Source organism: Balaenoptera acutorostrata, chromosome 5 (assembly GCF_949987535.1).
Source record: "Balaenoptera acutorostrata chromosome 5, mBalAcu1.1, whole genome shotgun sequence".
Classification (NCBI taxonomy): Eukaryota; Metazoa; Chordata; class Mammalia; order Artiodactyla; family Balaenopteridae; genus Balaenoptera; species Balaenoptera acutorostrata.
In genome coordinates, this window is record NC_080068.1 from 48777419 (window position 1) to 48796702 (window position 19284).

The following is a 19284-nucleotide window of genomic DNA, read 5'->3' on the forward strand; positions in this document are numbered from 1 at the left end:
AGACTCAATAAAAATGTCATAAGGGAAAAAAAAGAAAGGAAAATAGATTTAGTAAAAACTGACCTACTGCCAAAACCTTAATTTTCCCTTTCTTTTTTCAAAGTGTATCCATCAATACCATTTTTTTAGTAAGAACCATTCCAACTCAATTTTAAAATGTGAAATTCAATAAAATATAGCAAAGAAATCTCAGTATTTCAGATCCATTTTAACTTTGTTCATTCTATCCCTCTCTCTCTCTCTTCCCAGGCATAGAACAGAGAGAAATTATTTTTTGGCACTGGAGAAGACGTGAGTTTGTATATTTAAAGACTGCAAAGACTTGCTAATGATGACCATAACATTTCTTATAGATAAGTTATAACCAAGATGCTAAGCTGTACCTGCAGTAAGTAGATATTTCTTATTTGGCTTACTCTTTCATCTTTTCCTGTCAAGCATTTACTACAGCAAATGACCCACTTATTTACTTCCATGGGAAAAGAAGCATTGTAGTACTACCTCTTTGTTCTGGGGAGACAACAGGGCTCAGGGGACCAAACAGTAGTCTGGGGAGACAGAGTCAATGAACTTTTTAACCTGTCTTTGCCATTTCTTACCTTCGGGATCTTAAGCAAAGCATTTATTCATCCATCCATTCATTCATTTAATAACTTTTTAAAAACTCAGATAATAGCACCAGAAGAGTAGTTGTGAAGAAAACCTATTTAAATAATATCAAAGAGTTTTGTCAACATAAAATGCTTATTTAATAATTCCTTTAGAAATTGAAATATGAGATGCAAACCATTATATATAGAATGGATAAACAACAAGGTCCTACTGTATAGCACAGGGAAATATATCCAATATCCTGTGATAAACCATAATGGAGGGACTTCCCTGGTGGCGCAGTGGTTAAGAATCCACCTGCCAATGCAGAGGACACAGGTTCGAGCCCTGGTCCCGGAAGATTCCACATGCCGTGGAGTAACTAAGCCCGTGCGCACAACTACTGAGCCTGTGCTCTAGAGCCCACGAGCCACAACTACTGAAGCCTGGGCGCCTAGAGCCTGTGCTCCGCAACAAGAGAAGCCACCACAATGAGAAGCCTGCGTACCGTAATGAAGAGTAGCCCCGGCTCGCCACAACTAGAGAAAGCCCGTGCGCGACAATGAAGACCCAATGCAGCCAAAAATCAATAAATTTATTTTAAAAAAAGTAAGTAAAGAATGGTTTTTTTCAGCCTGAGAATCATACCCATTGCCTGAAATGTCTGGATGTCTGGATTACTTTTATAACAAAAGTAATATAATAATTCTAAGGTGTGTAAAGTAAAAATGGAAGGCTCTCTCCAGTAATCCCACTCCCTAGGAATAACCACTGTTAGCATGTTTATTCATCCAGCACTTTTTTCCTATGCACTAAATTATAGTAGGTGACCCAAGAAAGTAGAAATTTCCAAAGTACTGGGAAATTTGAGAGTTAAACCTCCTCTATAATTGGTGAAAGCCCAAGAGAATCTTTTTACCCAAAGACTGCCAACACTGTGTGCCTCTCCCAGTTGATCAGTGGTCTGTTGACTTTCCTTCCCACTCTAGTGTTTAAGTAGCAGGGTACAGGAACATATCTCTCCAACTCCTCCACAGTCCTATTGATGTCCATAAAAGTAAGAGTTGAAAACTTCAAAACAATCACAGTATCAAAATTTTGTCTTCACTCTTCACAGGGCTTTAGCTTGTCCTGTTAATGATTGCTAGACTTGAACTTCATGATACCACATATTGGATATTTCCAGCAAGGAGGCCTTTAGTATATCCCCTTTCCCAGCTTATACTCTCATTTGGATCTGAGAGACCCTCATAATTCTGGCCAAACATGCATGTGAAAAACAGACTAATGTTTATTCCTTCAATGAGTTTTTTTGAACACCTGCTTTAGGTCAGTGAATATTTAAGAAGGAATACCCTGAGACGATATCAAGGCCAAACTTCTCATTTTATAGGTAAAATATTGAGGTCCAAGAGGTGAAAAGATTCTTCCAAAATTACACATCTGGCTGGTTAAGCAGTCAACTCAGGACCTGGGCTGTACCCAGGTTAGGGCACTATAGCAGGGAAAGAAGCTTCCAGGAGACATTAACTCCCAAAGAAAGCAAAACGAAATTTGAAAAAACAGATAAAATTTTAAGATAAATATACAAAATACAACATGATTAGTTGCTTAACAATCCTTTATGACTTCCAAGAAATTACTACTGAGAGCAAAAAAGCAAAGCAATGTACAAGAGACATCAAAGGCAAGATTAACAAATTAGTCTTCTTTCTGAGTAAAACATTCTATATGCCCCATGTGAACTGCTCATAAGATGTTTTCAATCAAAAGACTTTCCAGCAGCCAGAACAAAACCCAGTACTAAATTCTAGGAGTACATGCAGAGCCTGTTGCATTTTTTAAGCATCATGGATCAGGCTCTTTTCTCAATTATATGAAAAATTGATGCCGACATATTTCTGTTCTAATGCTTTCTTTGCTTTATGCCACATCTTAGTCTGCAAATGTATAATCATAGAAATAAAAGTATAATAGAAATAAGAGCTGATAGAGATTTTAATCCACATCTTGAATGACCTTATTGAATTTACGTACCTGATTTTGATATTGTTGTACTCCCTGAGTGACAAACATCCAATTCACAAACACTCAGGATGTAAACATAGGCTGTTAGACAACCATCTTTTTTTTTTTTTTTTTTTAATATGGTGCCTGTTGCCACTCCTTTTCTTTTCCTTTTAGTTTATTTATTTATTTATTTATTTATTGGCTGCATTGGGTCTTCATTGCTGCACGCGGGCTTTCTCTAGTTGCGCCCAGTGGGCTTCTCATTGCAGTGGCTTCCCTTTCTTGCGCAGCACAGGCTCTAGGTGTGCAGGTTTCAGTACTTTTGGCTTGCAGGCTCAGTAGTTGTGGCGCATGGGCTTAGTTGCTCCATGGCATGTGGGATCTTCCCAGGCGAGGGCTTGAACCTGTGCCCCCTACATTGGCAGGTGGATGCTTAACCACTGCGCCACCAGGGAAGTCCCAGACAACTATCTTAAAAATAAATTTTTGGAAAGAAAGTTTTTTGTTAGTTGGGAGCTGGTCTTATGTGAGAAGTACAGAAAAGAGTTTTTTAAAATGTGTTTATCATTGGCTGATTTGCAGTTTGCCTTTCAGTATGGCAAGCAGCTAAGTGCATGAGACTTATGTACTTATGAGACTTATAAGACTTAGTCTTATGTGACTTAGACATATACAAGACTACTGAAGACCTTTGAAGGTAATACATTTTAAGATCTTTCATATTTACTTCATTTTTAGTTTGTCATTCCCTTCTAATCCTTCTATTAGAAAACTCTCTCATATAAGGGGTTAATGTCCAAAATATCTAAAGAACTCGTACAACTCAATAGAAAAACAACCTCCGACTGAAAAATGGGCAGGGGATCTGAATAGACATTTTTCCAAAGAAGACATATAGATGAACAACAGGTATATGAAAAGGTGTTCAACATCACTAATCATCAAGGAAGTGCAAATCAAAACCACTCTCATACTTGTTAGAATGGCTACTATCAAAAAGACAAGAAATGACAAGTGTTGGCGAGGATGTGAAGAAAAAGGAACCCTTGTGCACGATTGATGGGAATGTAAACAGTATGGAAGTTCCTCCAAAAAATTGAAAATAGGACTACCATATGATCCAGCAATTCCACCTCTGGGTATTTATTTGAAGGAAATAAAAATACAAACTCAAAAAGATATCTGCACCTATGTTCATTGAAGCATTATTTAGAGTAGTCAGGACATGGAAAGAATGTGAGTGTCCATAGATGGATGAATGGTTAAGGAAGATATGAGAATATACATATACAAAAAATGGAATATTATTAGCCATAAAGAAAAAGGAAATCCAGCCATTTAGGACAACATTATGTTAAGTGAAATAAGTTAGACAGAGAAAGACAAACACTATATGATCTCACTTATATGTGGAATCTAAAAAGAAAAAAGAAAAACCCCCAAATTCATAGACACAAAGAACAGATTGGTTGCCAGTAAGGGGTGAGGCAAAATGGGTGAAGGTGGTCAAAATGTACCAACTTCCAGTTATAAAATAAACAAGTCCTGGGTTTGTAATGTATAATATGGCAACTATAGTTAATAATACTGTATTGTATATTTGAAAGTGCTGAAAGAGGAGATCTTAAAAGTTCTCATCACAAGATAAAGAAAAATTTGTAACTGTGTGATGATGGATGCTAACTAGACTTATTGTGGTGATTATCTAGCTATATATACGTGTGTGTGTATAAAATCATTATGTTATACACCTGAAACTATTCTGTTTTATGTCAATTATATCTCAATTAAAAACTCTCTGATGATTTCTATTCATTTACCTTGATTTCACGCAATTGTAGCTGCCCCATGTTGTTTCACTGATATAAATCATATTCCACCAAACTTCATTTGAATGAAAAGTCAGATCATTGTTCTATTCATTTAATACTATAATAGTCCCCTAACTCTCCAAAAGTTTGATAAATGGTGCTAATTCATTGACATAGACAATTGGGTAAGTGTTCTCACTCTCATGCAGTCTTCAAAATATAGCTCATTAGAGAGCTCTCTTTGGATTCAGTGCAACTATTTAGACCTATAGAGTCTGTCTCCTGGGTTCCTCCAGCTCCTGCGCTTCAGGAAGCACTCTCTGCGTTAGTAGTTGCTAAAGTCTGGATTCTAAATGATGAAATGTTTTGTCCTACTAGATAACCACACAATCTATATTAATTTGCTACACAAGTGTTTAGTGAAAAATATTTCTACAATAGAGGTGGTGATTCAGAAATTTTGACATAATTAAAATCTCATTTAAACGTATATATAAATAGCCTTATGAAATAATGTATAGCATGAAGATGTGGAAGAATCATGTTCTAAACGTTAGAATGCTTGTATTTGAGATCTAGATCTGCTGCATATAAGCAGATCTTGTGAATTTAAAGATGTCATTTAGCATCTCTGAGTTTTCTTATCTACTAAAAATGACAGTTGTGACATAACTCTGATTTTTTCAAAACAATGTGGTTTTAAAGATCAAATGAGCTGATAGTACATCAAAAAGTTTTGTAACTTGTAAACTGCTATACAAAATCAGAACTATAGTAAGAAAATATTTGTTTAAAAATGCGAAGTAGTATTTCATTTTTCTTCCTTCACTAAAATTAGAAAAAACTGGAGAGGTTTAGAATGGCATTATATTTTTTTGCCTTAATTCATTTTGTTGGATCTTTGCTACACAAGTCAGATAATGACTTTTATTGTCTCATCCGATTTTAATGAGGCAATATTGTTTATAATAGACAGCATGCGTATGTTCACCATGAAGAATTTTAACCAGCTTCTGTAATATATTATGTGTTAAGGGAGGATGGGGGAGAGAAACATACTAGGTACAGATTTTTCACTTTACTAATAAAACATTTCCTAAGTATCTTCTGGAGAAAATATACAGAAGGCTATTCTACCAGAAGTTAAGAATTGCCAACTTGCAGTACAGAAAAACTTAAAAAAAGAAAAAATGAAAAGAAACCAAACTTGAATGATAATCAAAGAAAGCCTCCAGGGAAGTCTTTTCTCCAGTCAAGAAGGATGTGCTCAAAGCTTGCTTAAGTAAAGGGAGGAGGGAGCTATTAGAACAATAAGAATTGTTGATAGGAAAGAACATAAGAATGGTGCCAAGGGAGTGAAAAAGGCAAGGAAGATGAAGCACAAAAGCACGAGTGTTCTTAAGGGAAAGAGAAGTTGAAAAATGCTTACAAAAAGAGAGAAAGGTAATGAGTTAGGGAACTTGAGACCTCCCTGAGGTTACACGTTAAAGAAAGAGTTATTTATGTCTGTGTCTATCTCCACCACTAGATTCTTAGCTCCTTAAAGCAAGATGACATACCTTATCCATACTTGTGTCTCCCAGAGCAACTAACTCAGTTCCTTGATCATAGAAGGTACTCAAAGGGTACTGAGTTGAACATGAGTAAAAGTTGCCTGCACTGCCGTTTAGATGCTGGCTATGAAACACAGTGATAGGCACATAGAAAGACAAAGCTCAGTAAGTATATGCTGGCTCATTATTTATTATACAAATTCTTAGTGAGCACCATGTACTAGGAAGGCTCTGAGGATACAGCAATGAGTCATATGTACTTGGATTCTGTTTTTCTTTACAAAAATATAACCCTGATCTTCCAAGTTCAGCATTAGAAGAATTTCCGGATGATCAGGAGACGGTTGGACCACATGGCCCTGCCTGTTTCCCCTGCCTTACCATGGCCATTGGAGTCTTTAAATTGATTGCCATTGAGACAGCCATGCTGAGGGTGGAGGATGGGTTGAAGAGCCTCCTTTTGGCAGTCTGGTCCGAGCATGGACAAATGACCCCTTCTTCATTTTCTGTAATCCAGCTAAAATAGTTTATTAAAGATTGGAGGATAACAAAAGGTAAACAAAGCTAAATAATGGTATGAATTTGGAAAATCTGGGTTGAAGTTATACCTTGCCTCCAAAGTTCATGTGTTAACCTGGAGGGGGAAAAAAGACAAAAAACAAACAGGTCTTATCTGTGTCCGTCCTTCTTGGCTCCCATATGGGGGATCAGGGAGCCATCTTTAATAGTAATTATGAAGAGTACATTTCCAAACATTCTGACTCCTTGATCTTTGGAGATCAAATTTCATTTCATATCTGTTTTGGGCACCCCCACTCAATCAAACTTTCCTGTCTGAGGACTAGCTTCTTGCCTTGACAATTATCAACAAGAAAAACCTAGTCCTTCAGACTGTACCACAACATAATAAGCTGAATATTCTCTCAAGAGATACATACAGTACAGTATAATGAGAAAGTCAGTCCATACAGTGAGGGTACTATATGCTCTAGAGTCTTCTTTCATTCCTAATTAGGGAAATGTGCTCTATATCTTTTAAAATTATAACAATATAAAGCTAAAAGTTTGTTAATTGTGTCCATATATCCCACCAAATTCCATACGCATGTCACACACAAAGAAAAAAATACCCTGTATGTACACAAGTCCAAAATTTGAATCCTGAACACTTTGGCTCAAAGTACTCTGTAAAGGGAAGGGGACTGTAGGGAAAAGATAGAGGGGGAAAGGAAGCTACTCTTCTCAAATTCCCCCTAGTGCTAGTATAGTTCCAGCAACACACAAATACCTCATGTGTCTTCGTAACAGTTCTAGAAATTCAGCTTGTTTTATAGGTGTGGAAAACAAAATACCAAGGATCTAAGTGAGGAAGTCTATTCATGCTTGGCTTATAATTATTGTGCTAAATTAGACTGAACTGAGCTTCATGTCATCACTCAATAGACATTTACTGTGAATTTATTAGGGAAAAGCATTACAATATAACATAGTAGAAACATAGTTACATATGGTCTCTGTCCTCAAATTACTTCCACTCTAGTAATGGAGGAAAAAATCACTCCACTAATGAGGAGGTCATTCATAACCACTGAAATAGTATTTCATATGACAATAGTTGGGGAGTGAAAGCAACCATCTAGTCATTTAAAAAATGAATGGCTGGTGAGGAAAAATAAGCAATGAACATGTAATAGAATACTCCCTGGATGTGTTAGTTCAGGTTAAAAATTCTCAAGCTCCTTTAAAAATTGAATTTGCTCAGTTATATTGAGTCATTTATTCAGAGACAGCCTGAAGGTAGGGACATTAATTAGAACCAATTGCAGCAGATCCAAATCTAACACAGATCTCCACTTTAAAAGGCGGGGGAAGGAAGGACTGCGGAACAGCCTCTTGTTTCCAGAAAAGAATTGTTCCAGAAAGATCAGAAAGGAAAGGTAATTATGAAGAGAAGCTGAATCAGAAGGTAAGAAAAGAATTGAACAGAAAGAGAATGGCTGCTCTAAGAAGTAATACAAACTACATCTGACAGTATATTGTTGTGGCTAAGTACGTGCACTTATACATCAAAAAGACCTGGATTTGGATCCTGGCTCTCTTGAAGAAAGTTACTTGATATCTTTGAGCCTCAGGTTTCTCATCTGTAAAATGGGGAAAATAATACCTCTTACCTTAATATGGCAATTGTAAAGGTTAAATAACCAAATGCAAATAAAATGTCTGGGACATCGTGTGCTCTCAGTTGGTAGAATAATAATTATGATTATTTGGTAATTTAAGCAGACTGTGTCCTTGAATTTAGTGAAGAGTTGGTAATCCACTCAATGGAATGCTAAGCAATCTTTAAAATACATTCTACAATAGCAATCCTTACTTAGTATGTACCCCCTCATGGGTGAGGGCATTTTCAGAATTTGTAGGGAAGGATTTTAGACATCATAATCACATGAGTAGCAGTGGGAAGTGATACTTTGGATTAGTGGACAGGGGCTGGGGATGCTACATGTTCTGGAATCCTCGGGAAAGTTCTGCACATAAAAGGATGCATGCCCTTGCATCCTACGTGATTTTCATATGTCCCTCTAGACATTCATGTCGGTAAAAAATCCGTGTATATGATCTGAACTGAGACCTCAACTCCATTTTACCTAAAGCATAAATGGTTTTTTTCATGGTTTTTAATATAACTTTTCTAGGACTGCAGTTATTATGTAAATAACAGAAAGAACGTATTTTGTTTTACTTGGAATTTTACCAAGAGCAGTTCACCATCTTGGTAAAATCATGTGACTCCTGCCAGTGTCACTCCTATGACAAATCACCATGTCTAACAGTCTGCTTTTGTAGTCACGACATTTGCATTCAAACTACTTGAGAAAGACAAATACCATATGATTTCACTCTTATGTGGAATATAGAAAACAAACAAACAAATAAACAAAACCAAAAATGAAACAAGTCAAACCAAACAAAAACAAACATGTAGGTACAGAGAACAGAGTAATGGATACCAGAGGGGAAGCCTGGGGTGTGGGGGGAAAGGGAAGGCAAAATGGGTAAAAGGGATCAACTGTATGGTGACAGACAGAAACTAAATTTTTGGTGGTGAGTACACTGTAGTGTATTCACAAGCATAAATATAACTTTGTATACATGAAACTTATATAGTATTATAAACTAGTGTTACCGAAATAAAAAATAAATTAAAAAAAAGAAAGCTACTTACAGGTACAAACATCTAACTTTTTCACTCTGCCTTCCAATGAAGTCATGCCTGAGCACCTCATATATTATTTCATTATAAATTGCTTTGAATTATCCTATACATCACAGCTAAGGCATTATCTTTCTTATAAATTGTTTATGTATATACAATATATTACCTATGCATTTCATCTAAGGATAATAAGGAAGGTATTACAAAATATTTGCTATGAAAGGGGAGTGTGGGGTTTGATGGGGTTGAGAACTGTGCTCTAGAATTATATTTAATGTCATGAAAATATATTAACAATATAGGATCAAGTGAAAAAAGTAGATTCAAAGCATTACCTATGGATTGACCCCATTTTTATAAACAAAAAACAAACAAAATTTACAAAAACTCACACTCCCTTTCCCGTAATATCTTATGGGATCACAGCAACCCAACTGAAGAGGTCTCTTCTTATGTGCTCTATAGTTCTATAGCGTTTTGACCAAATAATTTTTTAATTTCAATTAGGGAATTACAGAATTGTATTGTTTTGAGTTCCGGGAATCAGATGGGAATGAAATATGGATTCTGATCTTGGCTTTATTTTTCAAGCCAAGTCATTTAACTCTTAAAGGTTTATTTTTTAATCTGAAAAACTTTAAGATACATGATCAATAACACAAGATTTCCAGCTTTCTGGCTCAGTGATTCTAAAGCAAATGTTTGCTGATTATAGGTTTAGGTAGTGTTTCCCCAGCTATGCTCTACTTGGAGACATTTATGGATGTTAAGTAAATAGAGTTCTGTGGTCAGTATATCAGAGAAAACACTGGGGTAAATGAAGTAAAACATGTTTCTGTAGGTAGGACTTTTCAATTTTTTTGTTAAGCTTAAGAATATTGTGAGTTTTCAAGAGAAGTACAGTGTGTAGCATTTCCTATATATATTTGACCACAGAATCTCCTTGGTCCCTATACCCTGAGAATCTCATGGAAATAGTGTTCTGCATAGCAGGTGTTGGGACACACTAATTTAGGATGATATATATTTTAATATACTTTACAGAACTTTTTATTTTCAAAAGACTGACACCCCATGGTTAATTTTCAGAAATTATAACAAGCAATAGGGAAACAGTTTTGTGTAGTGATTGTCTTAAATATGTCGAAATTAGAACTTTTAAGTTCAGGTTAATAGAAAGAAGGAACCGAAAAGGTTAACAAAAGAACACAAATTGTAATGTGAGATGAACATGAGTCATTTTAGAGCTAAAAGGTGACATAGAGGCTCTCTACACATCAAAAGATTGATCTATTTCAAAAAAAAATCTGTCTAAGAAAAAACCGAAACAAACCAGATTTGGTGTGTCCATTCAGTCAAAATAGTTAAGTCTGAAAGTTGTTTATAGAAAAACTGCACAGTGTAGATATAGAAGAAATGTAATATTATATATGGAAAGTAGATAGGAAGAAATTGAATTATTTGAAATATTAGAAATATTGTGCTTTCTTGGTTATTTTTGGGGATTAGGCCACCAATATAGACAACCTAAATTCAAAAGTGGAGTATAATTCTAGAAAGAACACAAATAACAAGATTATCCCTGCTGCAGAAAAGAGCATTATTCCTTTAACTGATGATTATTTTAAAGGTCAGCTGGTGGAAGTTCACTGAATTTGTTTTGTGTAGGTACATCAGCAGTTGGTATTAGTTAAAAAAACCCCAGTGTTTGACATTTCAAGAGTTATTTTAGATTACATGTTTCAAATTTCAAAGTGCAAATTATTTAATGAGTGGAATATCTGTTGAAAAATTTTAACATCTAGTTTATTGGCCTTGCCATACAGTGTGCTTCTGGGTCACAGTTTACTGCACAAGATGGTTTATGAAAACCAATCTTAATAACATACCAAGTAAAACTTAATCGTGAAGGTAAGTCTACCATCAAAATAAAAACAAAACAAAACACTCAGATAATGGGTTCTAAAACCAACTTAAGGCTTAACTAACATAGAAAGTCCTTAAGGGCAAAAACAATACTGAAGTCTATGTTTTACCAAATAGCTATTAGGTCTCTACAGGCAAAATGTCATTGAGCTAGATTTCTGGGGGAGAAAACTGTAATCACTCTAGTCCAGGGTCCAGATTCATTGTCATTTCTTGTGAGTCAACCAGATAGTATGTGTCTTCTGATGGGAGGTAACAAGACACACCAAATGTATCTGTGTTGTAGTCGAGCCAAAAATGTTTAATTTCAATCCAATAAACTTTGGGATGTAACATTCGGTTTACAGAAAACACAGGGGATAGTGGAACAAATTAAATGAGAACACAAGGAAGCAGTAGACAAACCAGAAAGTTTGACATTCTCCAGAACAATTGTCCTGGTTCCTTCAACAAGTCAGGGTCATAAAAAATTGACAGTGTTAAATAAGGAGAGAACTTAGCCATATTAACAAGATGCGAAGGGCTGCTGGGATCTGAAGTGCAGCTCCACACTTTCTTTCTCACATCAGATGGAGTAGACTGTATTTCTAGCTCCAAGATGTTAGCTGGACATCTGGGCAGAGCCTCCTCAGTGCCTCTCATCGTGAGGACGTGGACTGCCATCCTCTCTCTGTCCCACCTGTCCCTGCCCGTCCACCATTCTCCTTCTTGCTGATCCAGCTTCTCACGTGACGCAGGGTAAGTCAGCCAACTAGCCATTTTCATTTCTGTGGGAAAGAATCCCTGACTTGGGCCTCAGCCCAAATAGTGTAGCTAGTTCAAGAGTCTCTGTAGCACAGTATGGGACATATATTTAGAGGCTATATGATAAATGTCCTTCGTTGACAGGGAAAAATCCCCAAAAAATGCCCTTGGTTTCTGAAAGAAATATAAAAATGCTTCATGGAATTCCCCGGCTGCCCAGTGGTTGAGACTCCCTGCTTTCATTGCGGAGGGCACCCTGTTCGATCCCTGGTTGGGGAACTAAGATCCCACAAGCCTCGGAGTGCAGCCAAAAAAAAAAAGCTTCAAATAGAATGTTTAGAGAACACGAAATATCAATTCTTCACAATCCTTCAGGGAAATTATGGTACCATGCATGCTTTCAGAGTAATGTGGCAGACAGTGAAATCTTGATAAATGTACACTGTCTTCCCACTTCTTGGTTTCTTTAGGCACTTCTACTTCTCTATTGAATGTGCTGATATTTTAATTTAAAAGTATGCAATAAAAATACAAACGAAAATAAATCCAAAGGTTGAACATCTTTATTCTTTTGGAAATTTGGAATTTCATGGAAATTTCTCATCTGAAAAATCATCCCTATAGCAACTGACTATAACTTTATCAACAGATTCACATATCAGTGTGAAGCCTGGGTTGATGTCATATAATCTTTCTCGGATTTCAATCCCTAACTCATGCTTGCCACACAGAACTGCAGGTTGCCCTGAAAAACAAGAACAAGGAAAACAGAAAAGCATGTCCTTCCTCAGTGCTTTTAGCCAGAGAACACGGTGACATTTGGTATTTTTGGTAAAGCAGTTATGTGGGTCAACCCAGGCATTAGCATGTAATCTTCCATCCACCAAAAGGGTTGGTCAGGTAAAAACATTAATTTAATTTATCAGGCAATTGTAAACCCTGTGCTATTAAAGGAAGGAAGGAAGGAGGAAGAAAAAAGTAAGGTAGGTGGGTAGGTTGGTTCTGGGGAACTGCTTAGGGTGTGCTGTCAGCAAGCAAGTCATTTTAGCTGATAATAAAGAAATTCATTGCAGGAAGAGAGCCAAAAGAGACATACTTTTAAAAACCATGTATTTGTCTTATTATAATAACATAATTATAAGACTTAATATATAGCATTTTTTGTTATTTTTATTTCTCATAATATTTTCACTTGGCTATCTTCATCTTCAAGTTGTTTAGGGTATGTAATATCCTGTTTTTGTTCCCCTGTTTTTGATAGACAAAGAAGCTGTGAAATGAAAATCCTGGCAAATTGCCAAAGGTAGTAAAACTATTTAATGACAGAATTGGAAGCAGAACACATCATGCCTGCCTCCCAACCCAGTGCAAACAGATACGTGTATTTCTACAAGTTTTCAGGCTATGGTTACCTAGAGATTATTTGTGAAGAGATTTATGAATTAAACACATGCTTTAAGTATTTTCAACTTGTGGTTATGTCTTTTAATTATGTCAGTGTGTTTTGTTTATATGATTTTTTTTTTTACTTTAGATAAAATCTTGTGAGAGAAAGCACAGTAGTTGCTCCTTGAAAATACCTTTGAAAAATTCAGTGTTAACACAAGTCAGCACAAACCTGTACACTATATTTATTAATTTAGTCAAGAAATATTGTCTACTCTCGTCAAGATTAACACTTACTATTTTGCTTGTTTTCATGCCAACCCTGCAAGTACATATTATACTTATGTTTCAGATGAAGTTGAGCAATTTGCCTGGGATCATATAGTAAATGGCAGAGCCAGAATTTGTACCCAGAATGGTATTACTCCAAAAGCCGTAGGACTTCTACGACACCAAATTAACATGCCAGAGTCTCCTCTCTCAAAGTGCTGTGGGTGTTCAGATGGGGAGGAAGGTATATCTGGTTGGGCAAGGGTGGAGGTGGAGAGGGATCCAGAAGGCTTTGTGAATGAAGGAGCATTGGAGCTAGTGCTCGAAAGATGTGATTCTTTTGATCGTGTGCAAATGAAAGGTTGAGAAGTGTAAGCCAAGAACAATGTGAACAAAGGTACAGAGTGGGAAAGTCAGAGCATATGTAGAGAACAAGTTTGGATGGAACCTAAAGTGAGTGAAGTGTAAATGTGGAAAGGTGTTTGAGGTTATAAAGATCCTTGAAAAAAAGGCAGTAGAGAGTCTTCACTACCAGTGGCTTACAAATATGGGTATGAATATAAAACACAGAGTCCTAAAATTTCAATGGTATCTGGGTTAGGAGAATGACCCTCTTAAGAGGAGTTTTTGTTTGTTTGCTTGGTTTGCAAAGAGTAATGGAATCCTTCTACTTGACGACTGAGAATTTAAATATAGATGGTGTTTACTGACCTTTGAGAGAGAGAGAGAGAGATTAATTATTGGTTTCTAAAAACAGAGCATGAGGGCTTCCCTGGTGGCGCAGTGGTTGAGAATCCGCCTGCCAATGCAGGGGACACGGGTTCGAGCCCTGGTCCCGGAAGATCCCACATGCCGCGGAGCAGCTGGGCCCGCGAGCCACAATTACTGAGCCTGCGTGTCTGGAGCCTGTGCTCCGCAACAAGAGAGGCCACGATAGTGAGAGGCCCACGCACTGCGATGAAGAATGGCCCCCACTTGCCACAACTGGAGAAAGCCCTCACACAGAAACGAAGACCCAACACAGCCATAAATAAATAAATAAATAAAATAAAAAAAAAAAACCTGCACAAAAAAATAAAAAATAAAAATAAAACAGAGCATGAAAGTTTTGGTGAAAGTATCTTGCTTTAGATAAACATAATTAGAAGTTTGCTAGAATTAAAACTTTTAGTAATGAAACTCAATACAATGCTTTAACTCTATTTCTTTGCACTCATCAACAATCCAGTCAATGTTGAGGTGATGGATTGTATATATGCTGTACCTATACTGAGGCTGCCCAGTAGTTTATTTCTGGTGTCAGTGTGTTTAACTAAAACACTATTTCCCAGCTTCCCTTTTAGCTATTTGTGTCCTGTCATTAAGTTTTGGCCAATGAAGTCGAACCAAATATTTTTTGGGTGGGCCTTCCAGGACAGTGCTTAGGAGTGGGGATAATTTTTGCCCTGCCAGGAAAATGGATAGGATAGTTGGGATCCCAATGACCATAATATCTCTGATAGAAAGAAGCACCCATCCTTGTACATGAATTAGAAAAAGTTCCTCCTCTGCATAGATGCACCACTCACTTCTTGGTTGGGTGCCTTTGCAGTAAACAAACTGCACAACCATATCAGGTGGCCCTGGCAGCCATATTGGACGATTAGGCAGGAAAGAAAGGCATGTTCTAAAGATAGCAAAGCCAAAGAGAGAAGGAGACGGGTTCCTGCTGACAATGGATGTGCCACATCAGCCCTGAATTGACTATTTCCAGACTTCTTTTATGTGAGAGAAAAATAATTAATTAATTAATTATTAATTTAAAAAAATTTAAAATTAATTAATTAATTAATTGTTTGTGACTATTATTTCTGATTCCTTTTACTAGCAGCTAATTGCTAGTAAATTAAGACACATGGTATGATTTGAGAAGTGCTACTATTAAATTAATGAATTAAACAAATGTTCCTTGAGCATTATGTGCCAGACACTCTGTGATGCTGTGCTGTACTAGGGATGAAGACGCAGCTTGCAGTCTAGGACGTAAACGACAGATGTGTACTTACATAGATAACTGCAGTACACTGTGATAGTGCTGTTCAGTTTGCATATTGCATAAAACATCTGGCCAAGAGTCGAGTGGGGGCTGTGCTCTGACAGACTGCATTCACCCAGAGGGGGGAGGTTTTCTAGTTCACCTCCACAAATAGGATGCTTTTTTAAAAAGATTATAATTCAACCAATAATAATGCCTTATTGTCGTTTAGTTCAGTGATTTCCAATTTTATTTTAACAGTAGTTAGCCTTCTTTGAAAGAACTTTCATGCAGAAACACAATGTATTCGTTCAGATGTTTTGGTTGTAGAGGTCTAACTCAAATTAGTTTAGATGTAGAAGAGAATTTACTACTAAATTTAATCACACTTATTGTAATAGAGGTGAGCATAGTGTGCTAAGGAAGTACACACTAGGGCTTTTAGAGAAGGCTTTACAAAGGAAGGGATGCTTGAGCTAAATCATGAAGGGTGATTTCAAGAGGAGGACAAAATAGGAAAGAGCACACCACGCTGAGGAAATATCACGTGCAAAGATACCTAAGAGAGGGCTTCCCTGGTGGCGCAGTGGTTGGGAGTCCGCCTGCCAATGCAGGGGACATGGGTTTGAGCCCTGGTCCGGGAAGATCCCACATGCCCGGAGCAGCTAGGCCTGTGCACCACAACTACTGAGCCTGCACTCTAAGGCCCCGCGAGCCACAACTACTGAGCCCACGTGCCACAACTACTGAAGCCCGCGCACTTACAGCCCGTGCTCTGCAGCAAGAGAAGCCACTGCAATGACAAGACCACGCACCACAACGAAGAGTAGCCCCTGCTCACCACAACTAGAGAAAGTCTGCGCGCAGCAACAAAGACCCAATGAAGCCAAACATAAATAAATTTAATTAATTAATTAAAAAAAAAAAAGATACGTAAGAGAGCATGTCCTGTTTCAGAAATGGCAATAGTTCACTAAAGGCCAGGGGTGAGAGAGATGGCCAAGTGGCTGCAGGTGGTGATGGTAAGTAAGAGGCAGATCATTAAGGGGCCGATATGCTTGTGAAATTAGGTTTTAGTTTATAAATTATGGGAAGTCACTGAAAGATTTTAAAGAGCAGAGTCACATGAATAGCATATGTTCTTGGAGGATGCTGGGATTATACTTAGTAGGGGTACATTAATAGACAAAATGCAAAAGCTCAGGTAAGAGATGACAGGCTAACTTAAGACATTAGCAGTGCATTGGGATGGAGGGACTAGAGTAATGAAAATATTTAGTAGGTCCATTGGTAGATCATGGGGAGGATGGGAAGAAAAGTTGAGGATGCTTTCTAGGATTCTGCATTGGGTGACTATGTATATGATTACAGGGCCATTAGCATGGTGGTACCATTTTTAGTAAGAGAGGGTCACACAAGGCCAGGAATAGATTTTGGAGGAAAGACAACGAACTCAGTTTTAGACATACTAATCTTGACATATGAAGACTGTCCAAATGGAAATACCTAGGAGGAAATTGACAATATAGATATGAATGTGTGGCAAGAACCCTAAGTTGGAGATGTAGATCTGGGAGTTATAAGCATAAAGATGGTAGTTAAAACCTGGAGATATGACTATCTAAGACTCCAAAAGTGTGCTTGGCTCCAATATGAAAAATATATGTAAGTCTCAAAGAGGAAAATGGGTCTATTATGGCCTCACCTTATGCCACCAACTATCTTCTCACTAAGCAGTGTCTGAAATTGCCATTGTTGTGATTTATACTTTTAAGTTACAGTTGTATCTCTGAGTAACTGCCTCTTAAAAATACCACTGGGGAGAATTAGACTAAGATGACAGGGTAATATAATGAAGAGAACAACTGAACTAGATATCTAGAAATATCACCCAATGACTTGCCATTGACTGCCTGGGTGATATTCAGCAAGTCACTTTGCTTTAGGTTCCTCATGTGGAAAATGAGGAAGTAAGACAAGGTGACCTTCAACGTTTGGAAGACTACAATTCAAACAATAATACTGTCCTGTTGTAGTTTAGTTCAATAATTTTCAGACTTATTTAGCAGCAGTTAGCCTTCTTTGAAAGACCTTTCATGCAGAAACACAACGTATTAGTCAGGATGTTTGGTTGCAGAGGTCTAAGTCAAGTTACTTATCTGAAGAGAATTTACTAGTTAATTTGACTACACTATGTGCAGCTGGACCCCAAGGATGACTGGAACCTGACACTGGTGCACCACCAGGACTCACTCTCTACACTTCTCATCTCTGTGTGATGGATTCATTCTACACAAGGCAGAATGTAGCTGCTGGCCACTCTCAAGGCTTCCTTTTTCTTTCCTTCCTTCTTGCCTCAGACTACCACTATGGTGAACTAGCCCTTCTTCCCTTAGTTCTATCTGAAAACATTCTGGGGGAGAAGTCTGCTTGCTTTGGCTTGAGTCATATACCCACCCTGTAGTCAAGAAGTTGGGGGACTCTCTTGAGCTGCAAGTGCCACTAGAATCACCTGTTTATAGTACAGAAAGGAATAGTTTCCCCAAAGGAAAGGAGCATGTTTCATGGAAAAAGGAAAATTCGAATGCAGTCAATTAGATGGTCAATATGTAAAACAGAGGCTTTCTAGTTGAGAGCCCACCTATCTGGTCCTCTCTGTGTACCCTAGGTGGCTTCTGAAGCATAACTCTGAAGGCCCCATGAAGATCACTGGAGTGCAACATTAAAATAATTGATTTTATTGATTGGCTAGCATGCCAGGTGCCTCCAAATCCTTGAAAAATTGTAGCACTAGATATTTATTTGTGGTGGTGGTACTTACCTTCTAGAACATTTCTGGAATGTAGGGAAGTACTGGAAAGAATGGTGCTGATGTAGATGGGGTTGGAGTGGAGATTCTGAACGTTCTCAAGGGACCTGAGACTGGGAGTGTAGAAAGAAGAGGTAGGAGGACACCAAAATGAACTTTACCTACTTTGTCATTTTATCTAGGACTAGCATATCATACGGCACACTATTAAAAATGGTGGAAAATGTTCATCTTTGGCCAAGAGAATGGAATTGTCCTTGGTATCATCCACAGTCATTCTAGAGAAAGGAACAAATGGGAGGTTGATGGAAACAGAGCGTTGATGGACCGGAAGAGGGGTGGAGGCAATGAGTAAAGGCACCTTTCTAGGATGAATATACCCATGGTATATTGGTACCTCAAAAAATATTAGAAATGGGGATAGAAGGGGAGAGAGGAAGAAGAATAAGATGAGTAAAGATGGGAAGTTGGAGAGGAATGTAGTTCAGTAAAAGGTAGAATATGTCATTGGAATATAGTTTGGAGGCCCTGTCAGGAGGTCTGGGAAGTAAAAATTCAAGATCATCTTGATTAATACCTATTTAAAAGTTGTACTAATGAATATCAGGTAAATTACACTTGATTATTTGATTAATTATACATTACTATATAATATAAATGTAACACTTTTTTTGCAAAGCTTTGTAGCTATTAGTATAAAAGCGTGTACTAAAATCAGTAAAATCAAATTTGTTTCTCTATGAAATAGTAATAAAGTTCTTAAATCACAAAATTTAAATCTTTGCCTTTTGAGCAAGCTGCTCAACAGAATTTCAGAAAACAAAGGAACATAGTTACAAGGGATCTTATAAGTCTAGCTACCTGTGCTACCAACAGAAAAAACATGGAGAGATCAGATTTACTCAGATAAAATATTAATTGCTAATTTGGAAAAGACACAGGTGGTCACTAGA

General features: G+C 37.3%; 1 protein-coding gene across 2 annotated transcripts in view; it reads left to right on the forward strand.

The window, feature by feature from the left end:
• The first annotated feature begins 249 nt into the window (after window positions 1-249).
• Window positions 250-19284, forward strand: part of CNOT6L (CCR4-NOT transcription complex subunit 6 like) — a 141559-nt gene continuing 122524 nt past the window's right edge. Inside the window, exons 1-2 of one of the 2 annotated variants that reach the window (XM_057546388.1) lie at window positions 250-388; window positions 7828-7931. The gene's annotated coding sequence lies outside the window, so the exon portion shown is untranslated. The remainder of the gene's footprint in view (window positions 389-7827; window positions 7932-19284) is intronic. The other variant, XM_057546387.1, reaches the window with a different exon arrangement.